The 15,841-nt window shown below is 42.2% G+C and overlaps 1 long non-coding RNA gene across 1 annotated transcript in view; it reads right to left on the minus strand.

Annotated features, from left to right (window-relative positions):
- Positions 1–15,841, minus strand: part of LOC136751535 (uncharacterized) — a 59,028-nt gene that overhangs the window by 42,080 nt on the left and 1,107 nt on the right. The window contains exon 3 of the long non-coding RNA XR_010817023.1: positions 14,795–14,835. This is a non-coding gene — a long non-coding RNA (uncharacterized LOC136751535). The remainder of the gene's footprint in view (positions 1–14,794; positions 14,836–15,841) is intronic.

Here is a 15,841-nt window from a genome sequence, read left to right on the forward strand (position 1 = left end):
GGCTGTTGTTCAGAGAACAGCCCTCTAAGGAGAGGGAGGGACTGGCTCATGCCAGCTACAGAAACACTGAACCCGTTGTTTATAAGAATTCCAAGGCAGTAAAGTAAGGTGGCGGTTTCATCACAAGAAAGAGAACAAAAAACTATTATAAGATGCCAACAACATATAAGGTAAAAGAAAATGAATCTGCCAAACTGACCGTGTTGAATATTCACGAGCTGAACTGGCACAAGTCACGTGTCTGCACTGAAAAGCTGCTTCTACACATGTTAAGCTCTTTTATCAAATGAAAGTGTTGTTCTAATCAGATGTGAATTGACTCCCCTGCAATAAGACAGTCTGGGTCACCCATTACCATAAACAAAAACAAAAAACAAAACAGAAATTGTTTATGTCTACATTATAAAAACAAGATTGTACACTTTATTTATTTAATTTGCTGATATCAAACTATTATTACCCTGATTCTGCTCAAAGCTGATGGGGGGGAAAAAGCACTTGGTAATTGTTTTGCTTTGTTTTTACTAAACAGTAAGGTCACTACCCCATTGCAGAGGAGAGTGTGACCTTGCAGGTGATATTTAACGTGGAGATGTTGAGTCATACAAACAAACCATAGCATCAGTTCATGTCCTGAGTGCTTTCTATTACCCATACCCTTCGGTCTGATTATTATTGCCAAAAGCTTGCTTTCTGGAGACTGATGTTTAGGAAAAATTACTATTAATTACTATTATTAACATGTAATTACTATTACATCGATTGCAATCTGCAACAAATTAAACAGTGTAACCAAGTGGGAAGCTCAAATCTAGCATGTCATTATTGTGTAAACTGCATATTCAAGAATTTAGAACAACATCAGCTGGAATGTTCCTTTTTTAACTTGTTGTTAAGAATCCAAGATCGCTGAATATTCTCTGTGAAGAAGTCCCCCGAGATTACAATCAGTTCAAATGATTTCTTGAGCTTTGTCTGTGATAACACATTCAGAGCCAATTTTTAAGGGAAAAGTGCTTAAGTAATATCCTGCTGAATGAAGGCAATACCCCTATTAGTATGTCTGAAAGAAATATCCTCTTTATTACATCCCACCCACCAATCAATATGACAAATTACCGAACCAGGTCATGACATGATTTTTTGTATTTTTTTGCTTTTGGCTTATGTATGTATTTATTTATTTTAACCCAATGGAAGCTTATCCTCAAAGGACAGGGATTGATATTGGTGATTTGAATACAAGTCAATGTTTTGACATAATCGGGGGCCTTAGCTGTAATTAGATTGTTGTAGTATATAAAGTAAGCATGACTGACAAATATAAAAGTTACCAAACACAACTACTTTGGCATTGACTTAATCATGACTCTGAGTGAATGGAATCTGTAAAACTAGGCCAAACAATACACTGAGCAAGTCTTTTATCAAACATAATTGTAATTCAAATGCAAGATAATGCAACTGTTTAAAGATATCTGCTATATAAGGACAATTTGAAAACCTGCCTGAAAGAAATCAAGGAAAATTTTGCCAATACATATTGAAATGTACAGTGAGTAAGAGCATGTAAACATAATGCTAAATAGAAATGGGCTAATTCTCAATTCTCATTCTATTAGGGGTCAAAGTCTTTATTCAGACACTCTATTATTATTATTATTATTATTATTATTTCTTGGCAGATGCCCTTATCCAGGGCGACTTACAACATAAGTGCAAAACAAAGTGCAAAACAAAGTGCAAAAATACAGTAAAGGCATCAAATAATTACAAATTCAATTTACATAAAACATAGCAATTCAAAATAATACATTTTACAACTTCCAGTTTACACAGGCAAGTACAGTAAGTGAGGTCATACATCCTGGACGGTAAAAGCTAAGTGCCATCAAGATGTTAGGTCACAGTCAAGGGCTACGGGAAAGGGAGCAAGGAGGAAAACAATCAAAAACGCAAGAAGCATAATAAAACTCTGTGAAGTGCTATCTAACAGGGATTAAAAAGGACAGTCTGAAAAGATGCGTCTTGAGTAAGCGCCGGAAGGAGGTCAAGGACTCTGCCGTTTTGACTTCGGTGGGAAGGTCGTTACACCATTTAGGGGCCAGGGATGAGAAGGAGCGGGCTCTGGAGAAGGGGGAGTGGAGAGGAGGTAGAGTTAGTCTTCTGGCACTGGAAGACCGCAGTAGTCTGGAGGGGATGTATGGAGAGACGAGTGTCTGAAGGTAACTTGGTGCAGTGTGGTTGAGACAGCAGTAGGTGAGGGTCAATGTGTTGAACTGTATGTGTGCTGGTATTGGGAGCCAGTGGAGAGAGCGGAGCAGTGGGGTAGCATGAACAACCTGGTTGTGTTGTGGTCACAAAAATGCTGACATTTGCTGGCATTCGTTTTCCTGCTGCTTTTAAAAAGACACATTACAGGAAAATTGCTGGCAATTAGACTAGGACCCTTGCCAGAAAATTGCTGGTATGAAAATGCCGACAATAACCCATTCACACAGACCTTGCCTGCAACAAGTGTGATTGGGTTATAGGACTGATAGGAAAAAAATAACATTTCTCTCCTTTATTGTCCTGTTGCTTGCTCTCTCCTTTCTTTAACAACCACAGTTGCAAAGACTGTAGATGTGGTCCAGGTGTGAAAATATATGTGTGTTTCATGCGTGTCCATAATCTTTAAGAGTTCATCAGGAAACAGTTGTTTCTGCTCACCTGAATCAAAGCCTACGGCAATTGCTTAAAAGGACATTCAGTCAGGCAGTCCTATTTTCAGGTTTAAAAATATACTGTTGATGTTTATATACAGAAAAGTGTGTTCTCAAGCTCCCTAGATATGCCCCTATATCGTGCTTTTGATACTTAATCGCTAGCTGCATTGGGTCACATATGTACACAAGGATGTTTTAATTATTGGCAACTGGATGGGATTTGCAGATGACTCCGGAAACAGGCGTCTGACTACTATTCCAGGTGATCGCTGTCCCTGTGACCATGCTTGCCACGTGCGAGCCTGTTGGATTATTAATTTCCTTTTTCTGACGCTTTTGTCGGAACCCACAATAAACAATGCTGTTGCCTGTGAAATGCGAAATGAGCATAGCAGACATGATAAGATTTATTTGAGAAGATTACTGTGGCTGACTTTTTTTTCCCCTTTACCCATGATGCAACAAGGGCACAGGGTGCATTCGCCAAGACACGTTTTCCTGAGAGCGTTCTTGAAAGCGGCTGTGATACAGTTCATGGAAACAAGAATATTAGACTTATTACCAAATGAGAAGACTCCTCTGTCTAACTACATTGTTGTAAGTTCATTGATCCCATAGGCTCATTATAACATTCCTGGAAAAAATTAAAGAGAAGTGAAAAATAAGTTATTCCTGTTAAACGACGTCTGAGGGAACCACTGTGCCTTTATTTTGTTTGTGCGTGTGTGTGTGTATGTATGTGCAAGTGAATACATGTGGCTGCAGTATTAGGTGTAACTGTAGTACATAATCAACCAGGACTGGCCTGTAGGGGGGAGTTGATGGAGGAAGCAGGAAGTACAAGGGAACTTTTCCCATCTCTGTCAAGAGAGATCTTTCATATTTCATACAGGAATAAATTAGCTGGCGGCCAAGGAGGTTCCAGGAACAGTGCCTCATGACTCTGTGGTTCAAATTGTGCAAAACAGGGTAGGACTAATGTACATTCACAATTAATAAACAATTAGTTAAATAATAAAACTCTTCTTGTGCAGTAAAAACAATGTTTTCCTGTATCAGGGATTTAAATACAAATGAATAACGGTTGTTATTGTCCAGTTAGGAAACCTGGCAGGATCCACATCATCTCAGGAAATCCCAATGTGTTTAACATATGTGCCTCGAAGAGCACCGCCGATATCTCTCATGCTTCCTCCCTCCCGCCTCTCTGTCTCGGTCTCCATCTCCTTACATCAGTGCAAGATCAAGTTATGGAAGTTATTAGTATGTGAGTGTCTAGTATTTACTTCTTAAAGGTTTAAAAGACAATTCATAACATTTAGAAGTCCATCCATTCTGTTCTGTCATATACATTTTGTCTTATAACTCATTATTATAAGAGGCAATATTATGACCCCGCCCAATTGGTGATGTGAGGTACAGGATATATTGAATTCAAATGGGGGGGGGGGGGGGACTAGTGGAAGACCAAGAGGAGAAAAGAAAAAAAAAAATGTAGCTGTTCAGAATCTAATTTCCATTTGATTCTCCACACATTATAAAATGTTCAGGCAACTAAGCTTTTACAAAAGCAGCTCAAGACATCCCACCAACAGTGATAAAAAGAGTGGCACTAATATCTTAGGGGGTGGGGGACACATGGAAATGAGTGAACAGGGGGGTTCAGAATCACATGTGTTCCACTTCCTAGAATTCTGCAGCCTGTCAGCACAAATACGGGAAAAGGACACTTAGTGGGAAATTGTTGAAGAGAATGATACAACAGATGTATTGCAAATACAACAGCATTGCCCAGAGACTGACATTACTCCACTAGGAGCGATACCTCCTTCCAGGGCTTCGGCAATCCACATTGCAGAATAGCACAACCAATAGCGGCTCTCATAACCAGTCTCCATCTGGAATGCATACTCGCATTAGAGGTTGCCCATAGTTTAAACATTACATGTATTAGCTTGTCACCGAGTCAAAGCCCATATGCCTGATGGAGTTGTTCCTTCACTCATTCAGATATATTATAATTGTTTTTAACTCGTTATAAATAAATAAATCATTTTAACAATAAAACAAAGCAACAACTTCAAACACAATCTTGGGTTGGCCTAAACATTTTACGACACGTACTGTAATGTTTAAAGGAGTTGCCTTGGCAACTGGCTCTAAACAAAGAATATTTCCCCCGATATATATAGACCCTGATAGAGAAGAAATATTGTGCCTTAAAAGGAGAGGATTCCGTAGACAGCATATTGTGCTGATTATAAATACAACATGTTTAACTGATGATTAGAACCTTTTGCATGAAATAAAATATATCCACAGGCACTTCTTCACTGAAGGACAAATATAATCTTATCTAATGCTATTGAATTGAAGGCGATTCCAATTGGGGGACAGGTTGCTGTACTCGGTACTGAGAATGCTGTGCTTTGGAAAGGAATTGCACTTTTTTTTTTTTTTTTTTAATCAGGCATTAACTGACAAAGAAAAACAGAATGACAGTTACATACAAACTGTTGCACACCATAACAAAAACACATTTCTGACTGCCAATGCAGCCAATAAAGTCCCCCCTTGTCTTGCATTAGAAGCGGTCTCCCTAGCATTGGGCTCGCTGGCATTTTTTGCTTTGTATCCTTCTCGGCACAAATCAGTACAGCTGAACAGTGCAGCTTACAATGCAGTGTGTGTAAAATCATGATCAGTCATCCCAAAATCAGTATCACTTCACATCAAGGCAATCTGATATGCACATTTAACTTGCGATTTGCCAGCAATTTTCCGTCAAGGGTCCTAATCTAATTGCCAGAAATTTGCTGGCAATGTGTCTGTGTGAATGGAGCAGGCAAATTCAGCGTCAAGTCCTTGCGCGTCAATGCAGTGTGTCAGCTAACTGCCGTAACAAATCGGAATAGGGGTGCATTTTTGCGACCACAACATGACAAGGTTAAGCCACCTTTGAACAAGAACTTGAGACCATAACAAGAAACGGACCGGGCTGTTAGAAATGGCAGAGGTTGGAAATAATATAGTCGCAGCAATTCTGAGTGTTATTGATGAACCAACAGGTTGGCGTGTGTAATGCTAACTAATGCCATACATCAGATAAGAACATAAGAAAGTCTACAAACAAGAGGAGGCCATCTGACCCATTGTGCTCATTTGGTGTCCATTAATATCTAAGTGATCCAAGGATCCTATCCAGTCTATTTTTAAATGTTCCCAAATGTTCAGCTTCAACCACATCGCTGGGGAGTTTGTTCCAAATTGTGACAACTCTATGTGAAGAAGTGTCTCCTGTTTTCAGTCTTGTATGCCTTGAAGCCCAATTTCCATTTGTGTCCCCGGGTTCCTGTTTCCCTGCTGATCTGGGAAAGCTCCTCTGGTTTGATGTGGTCAATGCCCTTCATGATTTTAAAGACTTGAATCAAGTCCCCATGTAGTCTCTTCTGTTCCAGGGTGAAAAGGTTCAGTTCCCTCAGTCTCTCAGTAGGACATTCCCTTCAGACCTGGAATGAGACTGGTTGCTCTCCTGTGAACTGCCTCTAGAGCAGCGATATCATTCATGAAGTGTGGAGCCCAGAACTGTACACAGTACACATTATATACCAATAAATCATGCAAAATATAATCTCTCTATAGAGGAAAACATGTTACCACCTCACACTGGGTTTGTTTGCTGTGAAACAATGCATCAGTATGTGCTCACCATTCACACTTGTCTTGTGTACAAATATGCTCAGTTCGTTTGGAAACAAATTCGGGTTAGTTCGTTTTCGTAATTCACTTCCGTGTTTTCTCACGACTCCGATCATATTGCAATAATCAAGTGAGCTTGGTTCCTTTTGTATTAATAAAACACTGGATATTTACATTTTACATGATTAGTGCATGTAAGAAAATGGCAGCATAACGCGTACAATAACAAATACATATGACTACATTGTATTGTTTTCTGTACATTTCCTATACACGTGTTGGAATTTGTAAATTGCATTATGCTTTGAACAGTACTGCATTTTTGCACTTTGTAAAGTTACTACATGCAGTAGCCTAACACATTTGACAATTTCTGATAAAACCAAATACATGGGTGTGTTCACGTTGTGCAGAATGTGCACAGATCTGACCAGCAGAGCAATTCATTTTCAGAATCTATGACAACAGTTTGAATAGTGACTGCATCCAACTGTCTATTTAAACACACTATATGCAGTTATTGAACACAATAGGCTACTATATTTGTGAATATTATGAACAGCGTTGCGCTGGCGAATTGTGATTGTATACACAATAACACAGCAGTGCGACGTCTCCTAAATATCCATCTAGGAGTATTTTACTGCTACTGCCATATCTTTAAACGGGAAATGATCAAACTTGTACAAAGACGTTCTGAATATCGTTCCGTGTCTGCTCTCCTGAATCCAGAGGCTCGTCTCATTGCCATGGCTACAGTGCTCTTGCCGGTACTCTGTTTTCAGTGTGGGTCCTTGCCGACAATTTTACGGCATTCAAACCCAGTGTCAATGGGGTGCAACAGGAAAAAAGCAGGCAAACGTTGCCGGAATTTCAGTGTGAATAGGGCTTCATAACCAAAACGAATGCTTTTAAATAACTAACTATTATGGAATAGTGGGTTGACTTCTGGCTGTCCTACTGATGATAAAGTTTAAGTTTGACTAGTTACTAACACAAATATGAAACCAGCAGGTAACATTAAGCCATTTTTTAAACAATAAAAAGGACGTAAAATAAGAATGTGGAAGATTTATTTAGAGAATAAATAAATTCGGCTTAGTGATAATGTGTTTTACATTCCCTGTATCCTTCAAATAAAAACCAGGGTACCTAATGGGACACTGGGATTACTTGCAAGAGATTAATGTCTGAATAACCACAGCTGTGGTTTAAACTGGCATCCAGTTATAGTGGCTAATATTTGTATTAACCTGTAAATTCAGCATCATCCTCCCTGAAAGAATAGGATGCACACAAAAGGGTTTTGCTTGTTTGTTTCTTTATGGTCCATCACTTTGCCGACGCTGGCATATAAGAAAAAGCGAAGAAAATATTGTTTCACATGCCACAGACTCACTATAAATAGAAAATGCATTCACATTGAATTCCTTTTAAACCTGACATATTTCAAGACTTTGCAGCCACACCAAAAGATTTGGTGATCAACATTTCATTTCAGCAAGTCATCACATGGGGGCATTCTCACAGTACTGTAAGGGGCACCTAATGAATCTTTAAGGAAATTATGGTAGGTCCAGATCAAACAGAGAAGCAGGGGCGTACCTTCGTTTAGATGAACACTTTACTGAAACTTGGTGAGAAAGTGTGTGGGGTTAAAGGCTATTTCTCACTATAATATTTTTATAGATTTTTGGCAGCAGCTTTTATGTTGAAGTTGCAGAAAGTCTTGAAATCAGGCCAAGTTTCAGTTATTAACTTTAGACTCTGCTGCCTCTGTATGTTTCCATTTAATCAACCCCTTGTGAGGCTGGGTCATATATGAACCGACTGCATTAGGAGACTGCCAGGTAGTGACTGTAGCCTAACCCCGGTTCCCTGAAAAAGAAAGGCAGCCATTACCGAATGGGAAGAGCCTTCTGACCTGCCAATCATTGAAAACATGTACCAAAGCTGCCCAATAGGGGCCCTGCTGGCAGGAGGAAGACCCACCCCCGGTGTCTGTGAAAAGTCTCCTCCTGACTGCAGCTACCTGCCATTTCTTCATCAGGACGTCTGGCTGAGCGACCTCTGAAGGGTAATGACTGGCTTTCTTTTTCAGGGAACTGGGGTTATGATAATAATCTATCGTTCCCTTTCAAATCATTCGACAGCCATTACCGAATGGAAAGACTATACCACAGCTGTCGTGAGTCCTGACATCTGACCAAGCCTAAACCCATAATGACAAGGATAGCAGAGCCTCATGGCGCCTGAGGGCTAGCAGTTTTAAGTAACTGGGAGCCCAGCTTGGGCACAGCCGGTCCGCCACGTTGAGGCAATAGAACCTTGTGAAGGTTGACCAGACCAGGTTGCAGCATTGCACAGTTCTTGCAGTGTGGCACCGTGAAAAAGAGCCCACGACGTGGCTTGTCCCCTCATTGAGTGAGCCGAAATGTGTTCAGGCATGGGAACATTAGCAGTCTCATAGGTGAACCGGATCGCGTTCACCACCCAGTGCACCAGTGGCCGTTTTGTGCCTGCCTCTGGTGGTGGAACCGTAGCAGACAAACAGCTGGTCGGATTTGCGGCTCTGTGCAGTCCTCTGCATGTGCACCTCAAAGCACGGACAGGGCAGAGTGCGTGTAGTCTGCGGTCCTCATCCGATTCGTGTGGAGGGGGATGGAAAGACTCCAGGACAACAGGCTGATTCATGTGGAACGCCGACACAACCTTGGGCAGGAAGGCCGTATTCGTCCTGAGAGTGACTCACCCAAGCCTCTTCTAGATCTGCTCCAGCACCTGAGGATTCACTCTCAACTCTGAGCTGTTCGGACCTCCCCTGGAGAGAATGTCCGCCGCTGTATTGGACACGCCCGGCAGGTGTATCGCAGTTGTAGTTCCTGTATATTGATGTGTGCAGCTGACCAGAGGCCGCTCCACACTCCTTGGACCCCCCTTTCATTCCAGACAGCACCCCAGCCTGTTCCGGAGGCGTCTGTGGTGATGACTTCCCGTCTGTGGGGGAAGCTGTCGGGCTTCTGTCTTGCCCTTCGGCTTCCAGCTGGAGAGCCTACCTTTCCCTCTCGCCTACGGCTGGCTTCTGCAGCGTTGTTCAGGCTGCGAGTCACTCTGCCACAGCCTGTTGGATTGCTGGGATCCCTATAGGCGCTGCTGCGGCGGCCGCCTAACCTGCTGGAGATCAGCATATTTTTATGCTGTCTCCTTTGCCTTTACTGATCGTTCAATAGAGAGGTCCACTGTCTCACTGAATGTCTGGCCCGGGGTGATGGGAGCATCGAAGAGGACGGACTTCTCCTTGTCCTGGAGCTTCGCCTGCATCAACCACAGGTGGCTGCAACCATAGCTGCGAGAGATCTCCCCATGGCCTGCGCCCCTTCTCGCAGTAAGTCAGTCATGTAGGCATTGACTAGCTCCATCTCCTCTACATGCGCCATTGACAGGCGCTCCCTCAAACGTCCCATCAGGTAACCCATATACAGGATTAAGATGGCCTGTGCATTATTAGCCCGGATCGCTGAAGTCTCTGCCGAATAGGTATTTTTCAGCATAGCGTCCATTGTTCTGCACTGCTTATTTTGGCAGAGCCGTTCTTTACCCAATATAGCATTCGCCTGAACCAGCCTGGACACTGAGTCTCCTATCGGAGGAAAAGATCCCAGTCCATTCGCCTCCACCCCCACCGTTGCATACATGGCATCCGCCTGCCTAGAAGTCGTAGGAGCAGATGCCGGCTGGCTCCACGTGGATTGTACAATGTCCACGTAATCCTCAAGGAAAGGGAGGGTCTTCGCAGGCGAAGCGGTCCTCTCTCTTACCAATCGATTGATCTGAATTTCTTCCTGGGGGCACCAGGGAATGTCCACCGCCAGAGCCACATCGCATCAGGGATTTAAACTCCATACTCGGTGCCTGGAAATGCTTCGACACTGAACTCGCTGTAAAGGATGGAGGATCCGAAGCGCTGTCCCACGTGGCCTCACGCTTCTTGCGGTGGGGGCAGTGGCAGCTGAGGGAGGCACTGAACATCCTCTCTCTCGCCGGATGTCGCGCCGCCATGGAGTGCAGCATTTGTTGCTGGGAGTCCAGCCTGTGTGACCGTTCCCCCACTGTTCCGATTAGAGACGTGATGTCGTCCACTTCCTGTGCCTGGCGGATCTGGAGCAGGAGCGCCTCGCACCTTCGTCTGGGGGATTGCACTCTCCTCCCGGGGGAGCGCCTGCGAGGAGACTGAGAGGGGGAGACAGACTGCGCCCTCGCTGGTGAAGGTCGGGAGGAAGACGAGCACCGCCTCCTTGGAGAGACACTCGCCGGAGGTCCACGGGGAGCCAAGCCCACAGAAGAGTGGCGGGCAGAGCTTCCGTTGCGGCGGCTGGCCGATGGGGAGTTCCTGGCCCTCTTATGGCATGTGGTCTCCTTAAATGCCACACAGTGCACGCAGCCCCCTTCTCCCGTCAGTGCACTCTGGGCATGCTCCTCCGCACACAAGTCGTGTCCATCATCTGAGGGCAGCTCAGCTCAGGATCACGATGGAAAGCCCCCTTCGGCTTCATCCCGATCAGCAGATCTGTGTTTATGTCTCGCTCATTCAGGCTCTCTAGGTATAGTGACAATTCTTGTGGCAGATGGATCTCGCCAAACTCCTCAGCACTGATACTGTCCCCCTCGATGATTAAGTTGAGGTTGTCGACGTCGACATCCGAGAGGTTGACAAGGGCATCTAGAGGTCGAGAGCAGGCCGTATTGTCGAGAGGTCGAGGGAACATGAAGGTCGACGAGGTCGGACGAAGTCGACACGGGGTGCAGAAGGGTCGAGGGTAGGTCGATATCAACAAGAGAGTCGAGGGATCGACAATTTGTCGAGACAAAGATTGCAAGGATACTCCAATGAGAAAAGGTAAAAATGTAACCGCACTCCTAAGAGTAGGTGAGCACACTTCTCAAGCATTAAGCAATCATGAGCGAAAGCATAAGCACATTCACGGGCAGGTGAAAGAAGAAATGGCAGGGAGCTGCAGCCAGGAGGAGACTTTTCATAGAAACCAGGGGCAGGTCTTCCTCCTGCCAGCAGGGCCCCTATTGGGCAGCTTTGGTACATGTTTTCAATGATTGGCAGGTCAGAAGGCTCTTCCCATTCACACACTTGCAGGCATCCTCCTAGACATTCTCCCACATCTTTTCAGACTGTGATTCCAGAACATAAACAGGAACATTCTAGAACCAAATCACAGGCTGACTAGAAGAGCCCTCAGCAACCTCTGCTCCTGCAGGTGCCTTTCCAGTGAAAGACGTCACTGGCAGCTATTATATGCAAACAGTGAAAAGCAAATTTTTCATTACAACTGCTCCACACCCCTGTTTGTGTGAGGTGACAAACTGATCTTCAGAAGCAAACTACCTCATTAATAATCAAATATTAATTAAGGGGTTGAATTAAATATTACATAATGTGCTGAAGCTTGATGTGTGCCATAAATTATATAATTCAAATAATGCACAGGGGTTTGTGTGAGCTACCACACTGGACACACATGATAGAGTCCACCCTTCTGTCTACTGGATTGCAGTTATAAGAATTCTGTAAGACTTGGAACCAATACTTCTGATAAAGTACAAGAAAAGTAACAAGATAATAAAAACACAACTTATTACTATTTACTGATGCTAAGACAGCTGAACTAAGTTAGGCTGCTCTGCAGGAGGAACCCCGAGACCTGAGACGATTTTCAGCTTCCTGCTGCTTCAAACTTAAAACCCCCAATAAAGCAAAATACAGCAATTCAATAAGTGACCCTCAGAACCCAACAGTCCCGGAGAGAGATGTAAAACTGCGGTAATGAGAATACAGTACTGCAGTTTGTGCCAGTTATACCACAGAGCTGAACTTACATCAGTTCAGGCTATTGGACCAGCTCAGTGTGCAGCCTAAAGGAACATCAAATCAAAGGAATATTAAATACCGAGTTAAGAGTAACCATTTGTATACTGAGAGTAAATCCACTGGGGTTGAAGGAAATTAGTGAACTACTCGGAAACAGTCTTTCTGATGTTTGTTTATAAGTATGAATGCACCCCAAATTAATTTTAAAAAAGCTGAAGAAGTCAAAATTAAAATTGAAGAGTAAATAACGGCTTTTTTGTTTTCGGTTAGTTTGTTTCCATATGTTCTGTAATGTTAATTTCTCCTATGTTAAAATACCGATTACTTGGGAAAAATAAACCACATCCAGGTGTGTTTCACAGCCTCAGAATGGGAGTTGTAACTTATTCCAGAAATGAACGCAGCTGTGGTACATCTTAAATTATGTTTTTCCATATGTATGTATAATATAATTGTTTACACATGGTATGCTGGTGTTAATACAAATGTAGGATTAAAGGCAAATTCCAAAGGACAGACTTAGCAAAAAACAGCTAGGCGGTGCTGTATTAAATGTTTTTTATATATCAATAAAATAATGTAATTGAAGGAAATGCACACTGTCATTTACAATCTTTGATATTTTCCATTTTCATTTAAATCAATTTGCATTCTTGTGAAATGTTAAGTGTCAATTCCTAGGTGGCTTATTTTGTTAATTTTAAAACTGCAATCATTATAATATCTAATAACAGCAGTGTACAAGCATCAAATAACAGTAGAAGTGTCCAGCACATAATATGAATCCCATTATTAAGTTAGTTAAAACTGCAATGTATTCATTCCTAACAAATTAGCATCTTACAGTCATTCATCTAGACTTAAAACAACTTGTTATAGAGGATCAGTAGCAAGTTCACTTGCATAGGCACAGAAGCCTAGTTAAAATATGTCAAAGAAGAATCAAAACTCAACATGCAGCACTCATTCTTTTATGTCCAATACTGCAGACAAAACTCTGAATTGCTATCAATGGTCCATACAGCACAACCATACACTGCGAACAGTCCTTACTGCACTACAGTACACTGCTTCACATTATGCTTCGCCTGAAAACGCATACATTCTGACCCTTGAGTTCAGACTTGGTGAAAGCTGAGAGCCCCTGTGTCATTCAGACTGTCAAGGCAGATTGAGCACTCAGTGGAAACCTTACCATTTGAAGCTATGAGATGAGTCTGTGGCACAGTGCCAAAATAGGGCCTGCGGGTCAAGGAATAAAAATGCAATATCAGGCCAGTTTGCCAATGATTTCATACATGGCATGACTTTTATACATGTCACTACCCCCCATCAAGGAGGGATTCCATATCCATCAGTCAAAAAAGGCCTCTGTAAGAGGTTTCTTGACATTCACAGATGTTGAAGTGCGTTGTGTGGGGTCATACAGGCCAGCCTCACTTTACTGCATTTAATTCTCAGAGCTCTCCTAACACCAGTAAAATATTGTTTGACAATCACATGACAAAAGATCAGGATTCACCTGCTTTTCTTTCATAATGCTATGTTGGGAGGTGATGGCATTTTGCTTTGTTATTGTGACAAGAGGTAAGAGGGGCTCAGTTTCAACAGCACTAACCTGATGAGGCATTCTTCCCCCCATGTGTCATTCTGCTCTCAGATTCCTCAGCAGGAGGCGAAGAAGAATCACAGCAGTGTTTTTGTATACAGTTTTTATCTTACAGTTTTGGCTTTCAGCACTCATGTGGTCACGTCATCCATTGTAACACTGTTACAATGTTACAATGTCAGTGTTCCAGCCTCCATCGGTGCAGAACTTGTCCAGGATAAGCCTCATCAAACGACTTGACCTTTTCATACCCACCACTCACTTCTTTCAAAACACTGGGCCAATGGGCTGCCATTAGTTAATAGTGAAACAAAACAACTGCTATAAGACAGCACTCACAATTAACGCACATTTTCCAGTGTTGATTAGCCTTGATTAATGAATCGTTTTGGGGAAAAGGCAGACCTTTCAGAGGACTGTAGAAGCTGAAGCCAGATGGCAATCCAAATTCTTCCACTTCGGCTTAATCACTTAAAATAAATAACTCAAACTAGTTTTTACAGTTTCTTGGTTTATCTTAGTGTAGATAAAATTATTGCAAAAGAATACATATTTTACACATTATTTTTATTCTTATTCTTCTTATTAACATAACGACTGAAATAAAAACATGAATGCACAAGTCCTCTTATATGAATCAAGGAAAATAATTAGATACATGTGTATTCCCAACTGAGTTCTCTACAACTCCCAAAGTTAAAAACATATCTCAGTTAAGTCTGCATGATGTATGTGGCCAGAACATGACACTGTTAAGCAAAGGGCTAGTGATCAGTGCAGTATTTTGAAGTATCACTGATGCAGACTAGCACCTGCATAAAATTAAACCAACGTACAGTCACACCAATGTGTACTCCTGTGTTGGGACACTGCATGAGAAGGCACACACAGTCTTACCGTAGCCAAGTTCAAGGCGGCACTGCAGACAAATCAACAACCTGTGTAACAAATAAAACAATGATATTGAGCTGCTTGTATGCCAGGAAGTACATGCTTTGACATTTCCTTTTCTTATTTGTCTCTTCAAATAACATTCAGAAATCAAAGAAAAACTATGCTAACACTGGCACTACTCCAGTAGCAGTCTTTGGTTGTCATTTACTTCAATCTGTATTCTTTAGTGCCAATAGGATTATGTTGGTGTGACCCCCCCACCACCACAACATAGCTCCAAATAAATATCAATAAATTAAGATTTATAGGTCACAAGCACAGCTGAGGTCATGGGAGACCCACCCAAACTTAATAAAACAAACTTGAGTCAAAGCTAGCAACTAATTCTGTACTTTTATGGTCTTGTAAATTATTCTGGTATACAGATTTTTTTATTTTTTTAGTCTGTTGCCTGTTCATTGATGTTACATTGTACTAGAAATTGTGTATTAAATACTTTTTACTAACAAACACACAACAAAAGCACCAGCATACAGGCCTGAAACAAACAATGACACCTTTTCATAATCCATATCATATCATAGTGTGCTCTCTACAAAGCCTATGACTTTTGCTTTTAAAGGGTGACTGCCCCAGGAGGATAATTGGCTGATTAGCCAACAAATGAGGACACAGAACAAGCTGCATCCAATACCTGACCAATCAGACAAAGTATTTGGGGTGGGAAACAACACTTTAAATATCATGTGTGTGCAGTGGAGGGGGAACTCACCGTGTCACCTCTATATAGTGCAGCAATGGTTTATCATGTTCGTTGCTGGCACTCTTCCAGTTTTATTTACAGGAAAACAACAACTTGGGAGGCTTTAACCAAGCCCTTCTTAGATTGGGAGTGGGACTACTTTAATCTATACTGGCGAGACACGATAAATTGCTGTAAACAGCTTTCCATAATTTGTTTTTCGTATTAGTCACTGATTTCCTGTGTGTAAGGGAGGGTGGAGGGAATGGGTGTATATGTCACAGGCGTTGATTAATGTATTCAGAAAC

This window comes from Amia ocellicauda, chromosome 1 (genome assembly GCF_036373705.1).
Source record: "Amia ocellicauda isolate fAmiCal2 chromosome 1, fAmiCal2.hap1, whole genome shotgun sequence".
In the NCBI taxonomy this organism is placed as follows: domain Eukaryota; kingdom Metazoa; phylum Chordata; class Actinopteri; order Amiiformes; family Amiidae; genus Amia; species Amia ocellicauda.